This window comes from Pelobates fuscus, chromosome 13 (assembly GCF_036172605.1).
Source record: "Pelobates fuscus isolate aPelFus1 chromosome 13, aPelFus1.pri, whole genome shotgun sequence".
Taxonomy (NCBI): Eukaryota; Metazoa; Chordata; class Amphibia; order Anura; family Pelobatidae; genus Pelobates; species Pelobates fuscus.
Window position 1 is genome coordinate 110,308,765 of NC_086329.1, and position 15,395 is coordinate 110,324,159.

The following is a 15,395-nucleotide window of genomic DNA, read 5'->3' on the forward strand; positions in this document are numbered from 1 at the left end:
ATCAGCAGGTGTAGACTTATCTTGTTATTAAACATATTTGTGATTCAGGTGTGGAAGTTCTCCTGAAAAATAATAAGCTCAGATAAAAATGGCATATCATAAGGATTTACTATATAATAAGCAATATTCAAACATCTGGCGTCGGTGGTGTGTGGCAAAATGGGCGAGAGGCAGATGTTCAGGATGCTATTTTTAACTTATGATGGGCCAAACTAACATTCAATTTAATAACTGCTGTTTCGGCAGGTGTGTGCGTCGTCCTAAAAAAACAAAAGCCTGTGTTTTAGTGTTAAAGCCGTGCATGAAGGGATGAGTTTATCTCAAGCTGATCGTATGCTGGTAAAAACTCAACAACTATCCCCACTGTCCAAACACAAACAACTCCCATTAACCAGAGATATGTGAGAGCTAAAGGGTTCAGCTCTAGAACTATATACTGCTGAGTCCCCACTCAAGGCATCTACGGAGGATATGACACGTTGTTACTACTGAGTTCAGGGTGAGATCTCAATAGTTACTGTATTAATAGATATGGGCCATGGAATGAAGAACTGCTGGAGATGTTATTCTTATTAAGCCAGCTTGTAAAAGGGTAGATTCATTAAAACATGTGGAAATCTAGAAAACAGGGAATTATCTGCCCTATATCCTATTGTGAGAATGGAAGCATCTCATCCACAAGACAAATGAACCATGTCTATCACAATATCATATCAAGTTCCTCTTAGTCAAGTTGATAGCATTTATACGATAATTTACAAAGAGAACAGACAGTGAGGAAATCGCACCCATTGTTTTTCTACCCATTTGGCTTTTTACGAGCCCCCAAGACGGTGGGAGATTTCTTTGTTTACTTCTTGAAGTATCACCCAAAAATGTCACTTCTCCCAGTGTTCCGAACAGAAAGGTGATTGTCACTCAAGGACTTTCTCTGTAAAAGAAATCTGTGTTTGGCAAGCGCCCGTCGGGTTTCTTTTGTTTATTGGGAGATTAAGTGCTGTGCGCAGTGAATAGGATATAGTTTGTTTTCGGAGCGTCCCCTTCGTTTCTCCGATGAGTGACAGAAGAGATTTTACAGAGCGATGGGGCAGGGAGTCTGTGAAAATCAGAATGTGCTTTACACATTAATAGAGGCATGGCAGGCAGAGGAAACCCTGTACTTTAACGAGATTACTACAACACAGGCTTGTTAAGCACATAACGAATAAACCTTTAATTGAAGTATTGGAACATACCCTTCACCTGCAAAGCTCTCCACTCAAGTGTGATTCAATATTTGTGGCGGAGCTTTAACTGTTTACAGAGTCTGTCTGAGTCAACTTCCCATTCGTGTAAAAACAGAAACACTAAAATGCTCCAACGGCGAGAGATGGGGGCGATCTTCACATTCTGCATTTATAACCAGAGCCACAATTAAAGGGACAGCGGCATTCATAACAGCACACTGCTTATTTAATGGTCATATCAAAATATCTGACAAGTGTATTGAAACCTCTGATTTATATTAGCTACGTTAATTCCATTCGCTATGTAGTGTGGTAAAATAATTATTTTGAGGGATTTTGGAGTCATCACAATACATGCTGCAGTGGTTATGGTGCCTGAAGTTTTCCTTTAAGCTTAGCACTTTCAGAGGAATGTCCTTTAATGCCCACGATTTGGAACACAAAATGGGAAAAATAATTCTGGGGCAAAGTTCTCAAAGTGGAGCAGTTCTGTAGAACGTTCCAATTGGCTTTCCACCTTTACATCCGAGTCACTGAACGGCTCTTTAGAAACATTGGGGAGAATAATCAAAGTGTATTCTAATCGAATAGAATAATCAAAGTGTTCTAAAAAGTGGTGCAAAAATGTAAAATGGGATAATATGTGCCTGCTGGTTCTACTGGTTTCCATAGTAATTGCCCCAGTACTATATTAGGCCACTTTTTGTTCCCCCTAATGACTGAATGTGTACACATAGAGAATGCAGAAAATGTACGCTAATCTGTATTAACCCATAACCCAACCTCAAGGCACTCCTAACAGTCCAGGATTTAGGGATTACCCGGGGGTGTCTAAGCTGTTAGATAAAAAAAAAAAAAAAAAAAACCAACAACTAAAAACACCCAACAGCTTAGACACCCCCGGGGCCCCGGGTAATCCCTTAATCCTGGACTGTTAGGAGTGCCTTGAGGAGCACTGGGTTAATACAGATTAGCGTACATTTTCTGCATTCTCTATGTGTACACATTGTCTGTCTCTGTGCAGGAATACATTAATACGTACATGCTGCCTGTTACAAAATATTGTGTTCTTTGGTCACAAACAGGTGAGGAAGACAGGTGTTAATTATTCCAATTATGTGCATAATTTCACACATCTCATTTTGAAGAATCAAAGGATCACATAGTCTCGTGGTTTCTGGCACAAATCAATGTCTTCTTCCAAATAATAATGCAGGATATGCATGTACTTATGTTTTATTGAAATTTCTAATTAACAGACAAAGTGTACCTTTGCAATTTTGTTATACAAAAAAATGTTTTTGCTTTTTTAATTAAACTTCAACATACTCCACAGTTATTCTATAGACATGTCCTTATTGTTAAAAAGAAATAAAATCCCAACACACAAACAAAGACAGACACACACACACAGACAAACACACACAAACACAGGTACGCTCCGGCAAATGCATAGACACACAAATATGGACAAACACAAAGGCACAGACAGACAGAGACAAAAACACACGACATGTCTGTTTACACTATTTATCTCTTGAGCGAGTTAATGTTACACAATGGACAGCCATTAATTTACTCTGATCTATGATCGATTGCAGTGTAGATGGAACCTGGTTAGCTTTATACCCTGTCAGGGTCTTACCTGAGGTGGGAGTCTGAAGCGCAGAGATGTTCCCTCACTCTTGCAGATAAACACAGTCCAAGGTGACCAGGTAATAAGCCACCTGGACTGTGAATCTGTGCACGGGAGCTGTGCAGGAAAGGTGCACCAATACTCAGTACAGACAAGGTCACAAGCAGAAGGATAGCCGAAGTCAGAGGCTGCCAGAGGTCAGGATAAACAAGGGGTAACCGAAGTCAGAGGCTGCCAGTGGTCAGGATAAATGAAGTGTAGCCGAAGTCAGAGGATGCCTGAGGTCAGGATAAACGAGGAGTAACCGAAGTCAGAGGATGCCCAAGGTCAGGATACACGAGGAGTAGCCGGTCAGAGGATGCCAGAGGTCAGGATAAACGAAGTGTAGCCAAAGTCAGAGGATGCCAGAGGTCAGGATAAACGAAGTGTAGCCAAAGTCAGAGGATGCCAGAGGTTAGGATAAACGAGGAGTAACCGAAGTCAGAGGATGCCTGAGGTCAGGATAAACGAAGAGTAACCGAAGTCAGAGGATGCCCGAGGTCAGGATAAACGAGGAGTAGCTAGTCAGAGGATGCCCGAGGTCAGGATACACGAGGAGTAGCCGGTCAGAGGATGCCAGAGGTCAGGATAAACGAGGAGTAACCGAAGTCAGAGGATGCCTGAGGTCAGGATAAACGAGAAGTAACCGAAGTCAGAGGATGGCCGAGGTCAGGATAAACGAGGAGTAGCTAGTCAGAGGATGCCAGAGGTCAGGATAAACGAAGTGTAGCCAAAGTCAGAGGATGCCAGAGGTCAGGATAAACGAAGTGTAGCCAAAGTCAGAGGATGCCTTAGGTCAGGATAAACGAGAAGTAACCGAAGTCAGAGGATGGCCGAGGTCAGGATAAACGAGGAGTAGCTAGTCAGAGGATGCCAGAGGTCAGGATAAACAAAGTGTAGCCAAAGTCAGAGGATGCCAGAGGTCAGGATAAATGAGGAGTGGAGCCAAGGTCAGAAGCCGGGGTCAATCTGAATAACAAGTTCAGGAGACTAGAAAGCAAGAACTACACAAGTTAACCAGAATCAAAGAGCTGACAATGTTCTCAGGGAGAGGCAGTATTTTATACCCAGCTGATGAGCGATCTGCCTCAGGTGAAGCACAGGCAATGACCACAGAAGAAGTCGTCCAGCCCCCTAGTGCTGCAGACATAGCCAGGTATAACAGTACAGGATCTGCTGTGGCTCAGAGGCAGTATAGCAGGCCCAGGTTCCTGTGGGGTGAGCACGCCTGGCCGTCTGGATGGCACAGTGAGAGCCGTGATATTCACAGAGCAGTCAATCAGTGGGATGGTCGTGTATTTGGTGTCACCCTGCAGATTGGGTTTCTCTTCCAGTAGCAGTATCGAGCCAGCATTTTCCTAAACACTTCATAGTTCGCTATTTTATAATAATAATAACAAAGTATTTAACCAGGGAAGGTACATTCAGGTTACTCTGGTTTCCAAGTACGTCCTGGGAAATTGAGACATTGAGTATGTACACTGAGAATATAGCTGGAACCATTATTCTAAGTGTGCCTGTTTATTCTGTCTGTTTCCTCTCGACTCAGTGAAAACCCGGGTATGGCCAGACCTCCTGACATTTCACATGGACAGAGAGGGACACTTAAATTTTAGGAGTGTGAGTAACCAGGGATGGGGCTGTTCTGAGTGTACATGGGCGTGTGGCCTGGGGCGGGGCTGATCTGAGTGTGAGTGGGCGTGTGGCCTGGGGTGGGGCTGTTCTGAGTGTGAGTGGGCGTGTGCCCTGTGGCGGGGCTTTTCTGAGTTCCGAGAATATACACTTATATGAGACTGCATTATATGACGCTGAATTATATGAGACTGTGTTATAGCACACTGTATTATATGAGACTGGGTTAATGGAGGCTGTATTATATGAGACTGGGTTATAGGACACTGTATTATATGAGACTGGGTTATAGGAGGCTGTATTTTATGAGACTGCGTTATAGGAGGCTGTGTTATATGAGACTGCGTTATAGGAGGCTGTGTTATATGGGGCTGTGTTATATAAGTAGTGATGTACCCGGCGAAATTAGCGTGTTCGCGTTCGCCGCGGCGGGCGGACACATGCGCAGTTCAATCCGGCCCCTATTCGTCATCATTGGGCAAACTTTGACCCTGTGCCTCTCGGTCAGCAGACACATTCCAGCCAATCAGCAGCACTCCCTCCCTTCCACACCCTCCAACCTCCCTCCCAGCATCCATTTTCGATTCATTCGGAAGATGCATGCTTAGTGAGAGGAGGGAAAGTTTAGCTGCTGCTGATTAGATAGGGAAATTGATAGCTAGGCTAGGGTATTCAGTGTCCACTACAATCCTGAAGGACTCATCTGATCTCTGCTGTAAGGACAGCACCCCAAAAAGCCCTTTTTAGGGCTATAACATCAGGCTGCTTTTTTTTTTTTTTTTTTTCCTGTGTAATGTAATTGCAGGTGCCTGCCTGCCAGCCTGTGTGTCAGGCTCACAGCATATACTGTGCCCACTTGCCCAGTGCCACCACTCATATCTGTTTTAACAATCGGTTAAGCTTTAGATTTAAAATAAATAATGTTTTTTCACTGTAATAGAAGAGCAGTTAGTTGTCTGCAAGCGTCTGTGTTTCAGGCCTACTTCAGCGTGTGCTCTGCAGACCTGTGCCAGCGTGCTTTGACAGTTGCCAATCATATCTGGTGTCTCTATAGCGTGCTTTTACAACCAAAATTTTGTTTCCACTGTCATAGAAGAGCAGTTGCCTGCCTGCCAGCTTCTGTGTGAGGTTCACATTGGATACTGTGCCCACTAGCCCAGTGCCACCACTCATATCTGTTTTAACAATTGGTTAAGCTTTCGATTTAAAAGAAATATTTTTTTTTCACTGTAATAGAAGAGCAGTTAGTTGTCTGCAAGCGTCTGTGTTTCAGGCCTACTTCAGCGTGTGCTCTGCAGACCTGTGCCAGCGTGCTTTGACAGTTGCCACTCATATCTTGTGTCTCTATAGCGTGCTTTTACAACCAAAATTTGTTTTCACTGTTATAGATTAAATAGCAGTTACTTGTCTTCAAGCGGGTGTCTCAGGCCTACTTCAGCGTGTGCTCTGCAGCACTGTTCCAGTGCACATTGCCAAAGGCCTAAGGCTGGCCCTGCGCATGGGTCAGTGGCTCTGCACCAGACTTCCCTCCAATTGATCAAAGTTAAAGGATTTCAAGTGGACTGATTACAATCACAGGGCCTCTAAATAGTCCTGTATTGTTATTTGTCGTCACTACCTTCCCGCGTCGGGAAGATTTCTTGCACAGGGCGCCCAAAGGCCTAAGGCTGGCCCTGCGCATGGGTCAGTGGCTCTGCACCAGACTTCCCTCCAATTGATCAAAGTTAAAGGATTTCAAGTGGACTGATTACAATTACAGGGCCTCTAAAGAGTCTTGTTATTTGTCGTCACTACCTTCCCGCGTCGGGAGTGGGTCATTTGCGCCCCTGCTGCCTTCCTTGCATGTGGTAGCTGTTTGTCAGGGATTTGTCAATCCATATCTGCCAAGTGACCCTATGTATGGGGAACAGTCTCTATTCTGCTCTGTGTCAGTGTGTATCAGGGATCATTAGGACAGGTGTCAATCCATATCTGCCAAGTGACCCTATGTAGGAGGAACAGTCTCTATTCTGCTCTGTGTCAGTGTGTATCAGGGATCATTAGGATAGGTGTCAATCCATATCTGCCAAGTGACCCTATGTAGGAGGAACAGTCCCTATTCTGCTCTGTGTCAGTGTGTATCAGGGATCATTAGGACAGGTGTCAATCCATATCTGCCAAGTGACCCTATGTAGGAGGAACAGTCCCTATTCTGCTCTGTGTCAGTGTGTATCAGGGATCATTAGGATAGGTGTCAATCCATATCTGCCAAGTGACCCTATGTAGGAGGAACAGTCCCTATTCTGCTCTGTGTCAGTGTGTATCAGGGATCATTAGGACAGGTGTCAATCCATATCTGCCAAGTGACCCTATGTAGGAGGAACAGTCCCTATTCTGCTCTGTGTCAGTGTGTATCAGGGATCCTTAGGATAGGTGTCAATCCATATCTGCCAAGTGACCCTATGTAGGGGGAACAGTCTCTATTCTGTTCTGTGTCAGTGTGTATCAGGGATCATTAGGATAGGTGTCAATCCATATCTGCCAAGTGACCCTATGTAGGAGGAACAGTCCCTATTCTGCTCTGTGTCAGTGTGTATCAGGGATCATTAGGACAGGTGTCAATCCATATCTGCCAAGTGACCCTATGTAGGAGGAACAGTCCCTATTCTGCTCTGTGTCAGTGTGTATCAGGGATCATTAGGATAGGTGTCAATCCATATCTGCCAAGTGACCCTATGTAGGAGGAACAGTCCCTATTCTGCTCTGTGTCAGTGTGTATCAGGGATCATTAGGACAGGTGTCAATCCATATCTGCCAAGTGACCCTATGTAGGAGGAACAGTCCCTATTCTGCTCTGTGTCAGTGTGTATCAGGGATCATTAGGACAGGTGTCAATCCATATCTGCCAAGTGACCCTATGTAGGAGGAACAGTCCCTATTCTGCTCTGTGTCAGTGTGTATCAGGGGCTTTGAGGACAGGTGTCAATGTTAGGTGATTTCTGCCCTTTATGGATTAAAAGCAGACTCTGCATCAACTATGTAATTTTCCATGGGAGTTTTGCCATGGATCCCCCTCTGGCATGCCACAGTCCAGGTGTTAGTCCCCTTGAAACAACTTTTCCATCACTTTTGTGGCCAGAAAGAGTCCCTGTTGTTTTTAAAATTCGCCTGCCCATTGAAGTCAATGGCGGTTCGCGCGGTTCGCCGGTTCGCGAACATTTGCGGAAGTTCGCGTTCACCGTTCGCGAACCGAAAATTCCGGGTTCGCGACAACACTATATATAAGGCTATGTTATAGGAGGCTGTGGTATATGGGGCTATGTTATAGGAGGCTGTGGTATATGGGGCTATGTTATAGGAGGCTGTGGTATATGGGGCTATGTTATAGGAGGCTGTGTTTTATGAAGCTGTGTTGTATAAGGTGTTGAGATATTAGATTGTGTCATGTGAATCTGCAATATATGTTGTATGAGGCCTCGCTATATAAGGTCACATTATATAAAGCTATGTTGTATGAGGCCTCGCTATATAAGGTCACATTATATAAAGCTATGTTGTATGAGGCCTCGCTATATAAGGTCACTTTATATAAAGCTATGTTGTATGAGGCCTCGCTATATAAGGTCACTTTATATAAAGCTATGTTGTATGAGGCCTCGCTATATAAGGTCACATTATATAAAGCTATGTTGTATGAGGCCTCGCTATATAAGGTCACTTTATATAAAGCTATGTTGTATGAGGCCTCGCTATATAAGGTCACATTATATAAAGCTATGTTGTATGAGGCCTCGCTATATAAGGTCACATTATATAAAGCTATGTTGTATGAGGCCTCGCTATATAAGGTCACATTATATAAAGCTATGTTGTATGAGGCCTCGCTATATAAGGTCACTTTATATAAAGCTATGTTGTATGAGGCCTCGCTATATAAGGTCACATTATATAAAGCTATGTTGTATGAGGCCTCGCTATATAAGGTCACTTTATATAAAGCTATGTTGTATGAGGCCTCGCTATATAAGGTCACATTATATAAAGCTATGTTGTATGAGGCCTCGCTATATAAGGTCACATTATATAAAGCTATGTTGTATGAGGCCTCGCTATATAAGGTCACATTATATAAAGCTATGTTGTATGAGGCCTCGCTATATAAGGTCACATTATATAAAGCTATGTTGTATGAGGCCTCGCTATATAAGGTCACATTATATAAAGCTATGTTGTATGAGGCCTCGCTATATAAGGTCACATTATATAAAGCTATGTTGTATGAGGCCTCGCTATATAAGGTCACATTATATAAAGCTATGTTGTATGAGGCCTCGCTATATAAGGTCACATTATATAAAGCTATGTTGTATGAGGCCTCGCTATATAAGGTCACATTATATAAAGCTATGTTGTAGCCTCACCTCAAACTCCCAGAACCAACAATACTGAATATCAAAGTGTTGACTTGGCCTCCAAATTCCCAGATCGCATCCAACTGATCATCCTCTATCAGATGTAGTGGAACAAAAAATCTGATCCATGGAGGCCCCAACTTGCAGGACTTAATGATCTGCTGCTGATGTCTTGGTGCCAGATACCACAGGACACGTTCAGAGGTCTTGGGGAGTCCATGCCTCGATACATCACAGCTGTTTTGGCAGCACAGCAGGGACCTACATGATATGAGGCAGGTGGTTTTAATATTGTGGCTGATCAGTGTAAACCCGCCAACAGTTTTAACAGCATCTAAGGAGAAAGTTCAATTTAGAACAACGATTTGCTTCCATTCATCTAAGCTGCTTCTATCCAGCTACAAATGCTGTCCCCTAGGCCTCCTTCCTTTATTATATACCTAGCTCCCGGTGGCAAAGTATCAAACACTTTTACAGAATCAAAATAGACCACATCTATCAGAGCTACTCTCCTCCACGTTCATAATCCTTTCTTCTTTCAAACCTAAGGCATATTATTTTTTACGGTAATGCTTTATAAAGCCACTTTTACATGTTCTCATCTGTCAATTGCAACATTACATCCATTCGGATTAATTCATTTATTTTTCACGATATCAATGTCAAACTTTACTGTCTCTAATTTCCAGGTTTCATTTTTATCTCTTCTCTTGTGTTTTTACCAACCCCACGGGAGCGGTAAGTCAATGAACACGGGGTTAATAAACACTATAATGAATATCAATCACTGCCCTAATCTCCCTAATTACCCTTCAGGGTTCAATTTCTGGTGGAGGTTTATTTTGTAATGCACTTTTTTCCAGTTGACACTTTGACGTCCTCTTGTTTTAGCCAATTATTTGTTAAAAGCGGTATTGACATTTTGATCTGCTGTCCATTGTCTGCTATGGGCATCGCATAAAAAATATACAAAATAATTTGTTCTGTATGTTGTGCAGTCCTATATCAGCCCCTCTGGCCATCTCACTCATCGCCCCATAAAATGATCTGCTATTTTGGCGTAAATATTGTAGAATGACAGCTCAGTGAATACATTCTTACCAAGCTGCTCTTCAGTTTATAGTCGAAGGTTCATATTTAAACAATTTATCGCCTTTTATTCCAGCACTACCCACTTCTGATGCTTGCATTTCCAAAAAACAGACAAAGATACATGGCATTCTTCCAAACGTAGCTTCTTAAAATTCAGCCTGTCTGCCACAGTATTTACCTGAAGATGAAAAGGGAATATTGCTCCTGGGGGGCGCACGATGCAGAGGGGGGTGGAACACTCCGGGGAAAATCAATGCGGAAGAGATAGGGAATATAAACACACACAAATTCCAAAGGTTAGCAGCGCGGCTGTAGCAGGAGATGAAATAATAGACTAGCAATCTCTATTCATACACGCTGTCAAGAAACAGGAGGGGAGCCGAGAGACGGATAGAGCGAAGGATGCGATCTGGGGACAGAGCAGTTTTATTCAGCAAATAAAGTGAGCTAAATGAATAGTGTCAGCAGAACACAGTTATGGGCGAGTTGGTGTGTGCAGGAATGTACACGTGTGCTAGGGTGTCCCAAGGCGAATACTGCCAGGGTTTATTCTGTGTATTCTCGGTTATTCTCTCTATTATTCAGTCTGCAGATCATGGACTCTGGTGTTCTGTGAAGGTAAGTCAGCCATGCTGCCCGTCTTATGGGGAGAACTCAGCCCCTCTCTACTGAACATCAGGAGAACCTTCTACTTTACTCATTAGACCTTCTCTCCTGGATTCGTGAGATTAACTAACTGTTTCCTAGAAAAATAAGATGAACTCACTCTCTTTCTCCTTGACTCAATAGATGTACTATCATCAGATGCATGTTGCTTCAATTCTTCAGGTTAACTAATCTCTCAGCAGACTAAGCCAAACTCATTTGTCATGTGAGCTTAGTGCCACTCTCATGGACTTGTTGGACTTATCAGATAAACTCAGCACATGGATGTATCAGATGAACTCAGCACATGGATGTATCAGATGAACTCAGCACATGGATGTATTAGATGAACTCAGCACGTGGATGTATCAGATTAACTCAGCACATGGACGTATCAGATGAACTCAGCACATGGATGTATCAGATGAACTCAGCACATGGATGTATCAGATGAACTCAGCACATGGATGTATCAGATGAACTCAGCACATGGACATATCAGATGAACTCAGCACGTGGATGTATCAGATTAACTCAGCACATGGACGTATCAGATGAACTCAGCACATGGATGTATCAGATGAACTCAGCACATGGATGTATCAGATGAACTCAGCACATGGATGTATCAGATGAACTCAGCACATGGATGTATCAGATGAACTCAGCACATGGACATATCAGATGAACTCAGCACGTGGATGTATCAGATTAACTCAGCACATGGATGCATCAGATACACTTAGCAGGCTTATTGACTCAGTGATGGGACAATCCTAGAAGATCCCATGTGGCTAATAAATGTATAGCTAACATTACTTTAGCTACTTCAGTACTACTACTGAAGTACTTTTGGTTACCTGGAGATAAAAGACATTCTTATACAGCTACTGCTAGTATCTAATAATTGATTAATTATTGCTAGATGTCAATCCCTTCCTTCATGACCTTATGTTATCTGAGGCCAGTCATACTGAACTGTAATCAAGCTCATTGCCAGTATGTCCATCGAGGTCCATCATGACCAGGTGTATATGATCACTTATCACAGCCCTTCTCTAATTATCTACAGATTTTAAACAATGACTGCAATAATCATCATGCTAAGCATTAGGTAGACTTGCACTTGTGGGTAGTGTGTACGTGGAACAATCTTACAGCAGATGGAGGTACAGAAAGAAAATCAGAACTAGTTGCCAATTATTATGGAGGGCAATTTGCATTTTGTTTCCATTATTTGGTTGCGTAGCTGATGTCTTCCGTAAGTCCTACAACCCACAGTCTGACAGGTCTGCTTAATGTCCTTGGTAGTTTCAGTCTAGCAGTATGCACACACACAAAGTTAGGCCCACCGCTGTTTTGTTTGTCAGACCCACTCACAAATCACCCTCTTTACCAGCCTGGCTTACCACCAGAAACCCATCTGAGACCCTAAGCAATATGGCATAGAATTAACCCATTAGAATGCTTTGGACCAATTAACAGTGGTCCAAAGCATTCCCGACAAGTTTTCCTCTTGAATGAAGAGCACTAATCTGTCTAAATAAATCTGTCTAATAGAGCCTAGCTAGTATTAATTTATTCCAACGGCAGGATATTAGTATGCAAATGGCCTCCTTACGGCACAGGAGAGGTCTGTTGTGTGCTAATTATTCTCGTCCTCATGCAAATTGGATATCAAGACGACCCCATTAACTCAAAGCTTGAGGTCAGTAGGGACGTTTCCAGTGTTAAAGGGTGATCCTACAAGCCATCCAAAAAATCATTACCATACTATAGTCTCTTCTTAACCATGCCAATATGTCTCTAAACACTCATAGCCTCGCTCTCTCTACCTTTCTCATCTCTCTATTTATATATGTTTAACTATATTGTTGAGTATCTTGTAAGGAGTTAGTGAACCTCTTTCCCTGAATGCAATGAATGTTACAAAGTTGTGTTTATACCATTAATAGTATAATGACGTCTTCAGCCGCATGAAACAGAATGAAAGAAAGGGTAAAGGAGAAGATCTCCGACATTACATATCCAGCCTTCTCATTTTTTTTCAATTTCAAGTTGAGGAGATATTTTTTCCGAAGATACAGGAAGTGTCTCAACTAGTACAATGGTAATAAAGTATCTCCACATTCTTAGATATTGACATGCATGGCTATAGGGTGGTGATATGGCATCAAAGCAAAGCCAAAGACAAGGAAAGCTGAGTGAGGACATAGGACAAAGATGATTTCTGGAACTTCCAAGTCTTCCCAGCCGGATCCAGACAATGAATACCATCTGTACTCTGAACACTGTCTTTGTTTCAATGTATTCCAGCTGGCCTGCTTCTAATATCACTTTTCTTTCTTTTCCTGAACCTGGTACTTTTTAATGGACATGGCACCATATGTGGTGGACATTGGACATCCTTAACACCCCGATGCCCTCATTATTCTAGCTAGTAGGACAAAGCCTCCACTGACACAGTTAACCTGACCCAGTAAACCGCACTTCTATAAGGTGACTATCTGGGTATGCCACTTTTATGTATACCACCATATCTGAGGTCTGTTTTAAACCTTCTCCCACGGGTGAGGACAAATAACATATAGTCATATTATGTCAAACGCACTTTACTCTCATGAAAAACGTCTTTGCTTTTCACTTCTCTCCTGAAAGAGACTGTGCCCCAGTAAGATGACTGTTGGCGGAATAATGCAATATTCTACAAGGAATCTCCGTCATTTCTCACCCGTATCCGTATCCGACGTCTCTCTGCGCTTGTCCCACGCATTTTCACAGGATTTATCATTTCAATTAGAGAACTAGAAACAAAGCAAAATGACGGTTCAAAAACACAGGGCTCTTTTTTATGCGTTCAAGAGGATTTTATTTTGTTTTTTATTTTTTTATTGTGCAGAACTAATGTTTCATTGGAAACATTTACAATGTGCACTTTTATGACAGCATTTCTTCTAGAACTATCTATAAATAATTGATCGTCCGCTGTGCGGTTACGCTAATTTAACTTTCCCACGGTGCATCTTCCGCTTGTTCCAGAGGATTATGAGAAAGACGTAGAAGAACCCAATATGGCGCTTGCTACGACATTTTCTTTAAAACATGCTGATCATTTCATACATTATAGTGACACTGTTTCTTCACAATCATCAGGAGAGTTTTTAGTAAAAGTCAATAAAAACATTTTTTTCTACTTCTGAATATAACCTCGTTAGTCGAATGTTGGTCTCTCTGCTAAATCGTTCCATAGCTCATTGATTTCACACCGATTACCATGGGATATAGCAGGTAATCTCAGAGGAGTCTCACGATACAAGCTGACTCAATTCCTGCTGCACTTGGGTAGTTTGAACATGTTCAATATCAAAGAAAGCTGCCAACAAAGAGAAATTCAATTAAAAATGCTTCAACTTTATTGCATTTTCTTAAAAGTATTGCAGTGGGTCAGTCAAAACAGAGGAGGTAAAACACTTTATGTATTTCGGGCTATAACACCCTTGGTTAAAGGTCATAATTCATGCGATCGCACCATCAATGTAACATTTCCCTATTTAACTATATTTGCGATGCATCTTTTGTTTTATATTTAAGAATGTACCATACGACACAAATTCACTTATCTCTGTGTTTTTCCTACTTCGATGATAACCGTTTCTCTTCTTGGTGCTTGTTTTGGTAAATGATTTTTGGTAATTTTTTTTTTTTTACTTATTCCCTTCACCCCTTCTGCTTGAGGGGGTCCTCAGCTTGGGAAGAGGGCCAGGCCGCTGGGTTTCTCTGCACTGAAAGATGTTTGATAAGCGATTCAATGTCCCCGGGAGTTAACAGCCATGTTCAAGTGACTGATCGTCGACTCACACTGGCAGCCTGCAAGAGCCTACCCAATTTATACTGACCCAGAGGCAAAGACGCATCTGTTATATATGGGGAGCAGGAATACTACTTTCCCAGACTATCCCCAATTCCCTCGGGACTGACCATATAAGCTGAACATTCTATATTTCCTCATCTGGCTGTTAAGATGGTAATAATTCAATGCAGCCCTTATGAGCTATAATAACATATGATACATTAAACTGATATTGGCAGGAGAAAACGGATGGCATTTAGCAGATGGGTGAATCCTCTTGTATCACTATGGGGGCACCAATGAATAGTTGGCACACAGACTATAGGAGAATAGATGTGTGACTCTTAACATCGGCACAGTCATGGCTAGTAATATATCTGGGTACTTCTCCTAGTCCCAGGGATTTCACACAAATGTCAGAGTAAGATTGTTATAAGGAAATTGTATAATATCATGTTTGGGGCGATACTCCTTGTCTTAGGGGACAGGAGAACTTTGAGTATTGAGGTCAGTAGAAATACTTTGAGAGTCTTTGGGGGAATAAGAAGACTGTGAGGTTAATCTAGAGAAATGGCTGATTGTCAGGGTCTTGGGGGCATTGGGAAGTTTTTCATGGTCTCATAGTCTCCTGATGTCTCCTCTAAATTGTACAATTAATATTTTATAATCCAACAGGTGGTTTAAGGTACGACATTGGACAAACCTCTGTTTGAAAATAAAAGCTTCTTTTTATTATTTTTTTTACAATTCAGTGGGGACTGGTGTCAGGGACATTTTTTGTTTACCACATCGATCTGTATAACAAAATTAACCTCACCTACCTACCTACCTAAAACTGAGAGGTCATCTAAAGAAAAGCATATGGTGTCGGGAAATAATGATCA

The 15,395-nt window shown here is 42.2% G+C and overlaps 1 protein-coding gene across 2 annotated transcripts in view; it reads left to right on the top strand.

The window, feature by feature from the left end:
• Positions 1-15,395, top strand: part of CADM3 (cell adhesion molecule 3) — a 248,977-nt gene that overhangs the window by 194,944 nt on the left and 38,638 nt on the right. The gene's annotated exons all lie outside the window — the stretch shown is intronic.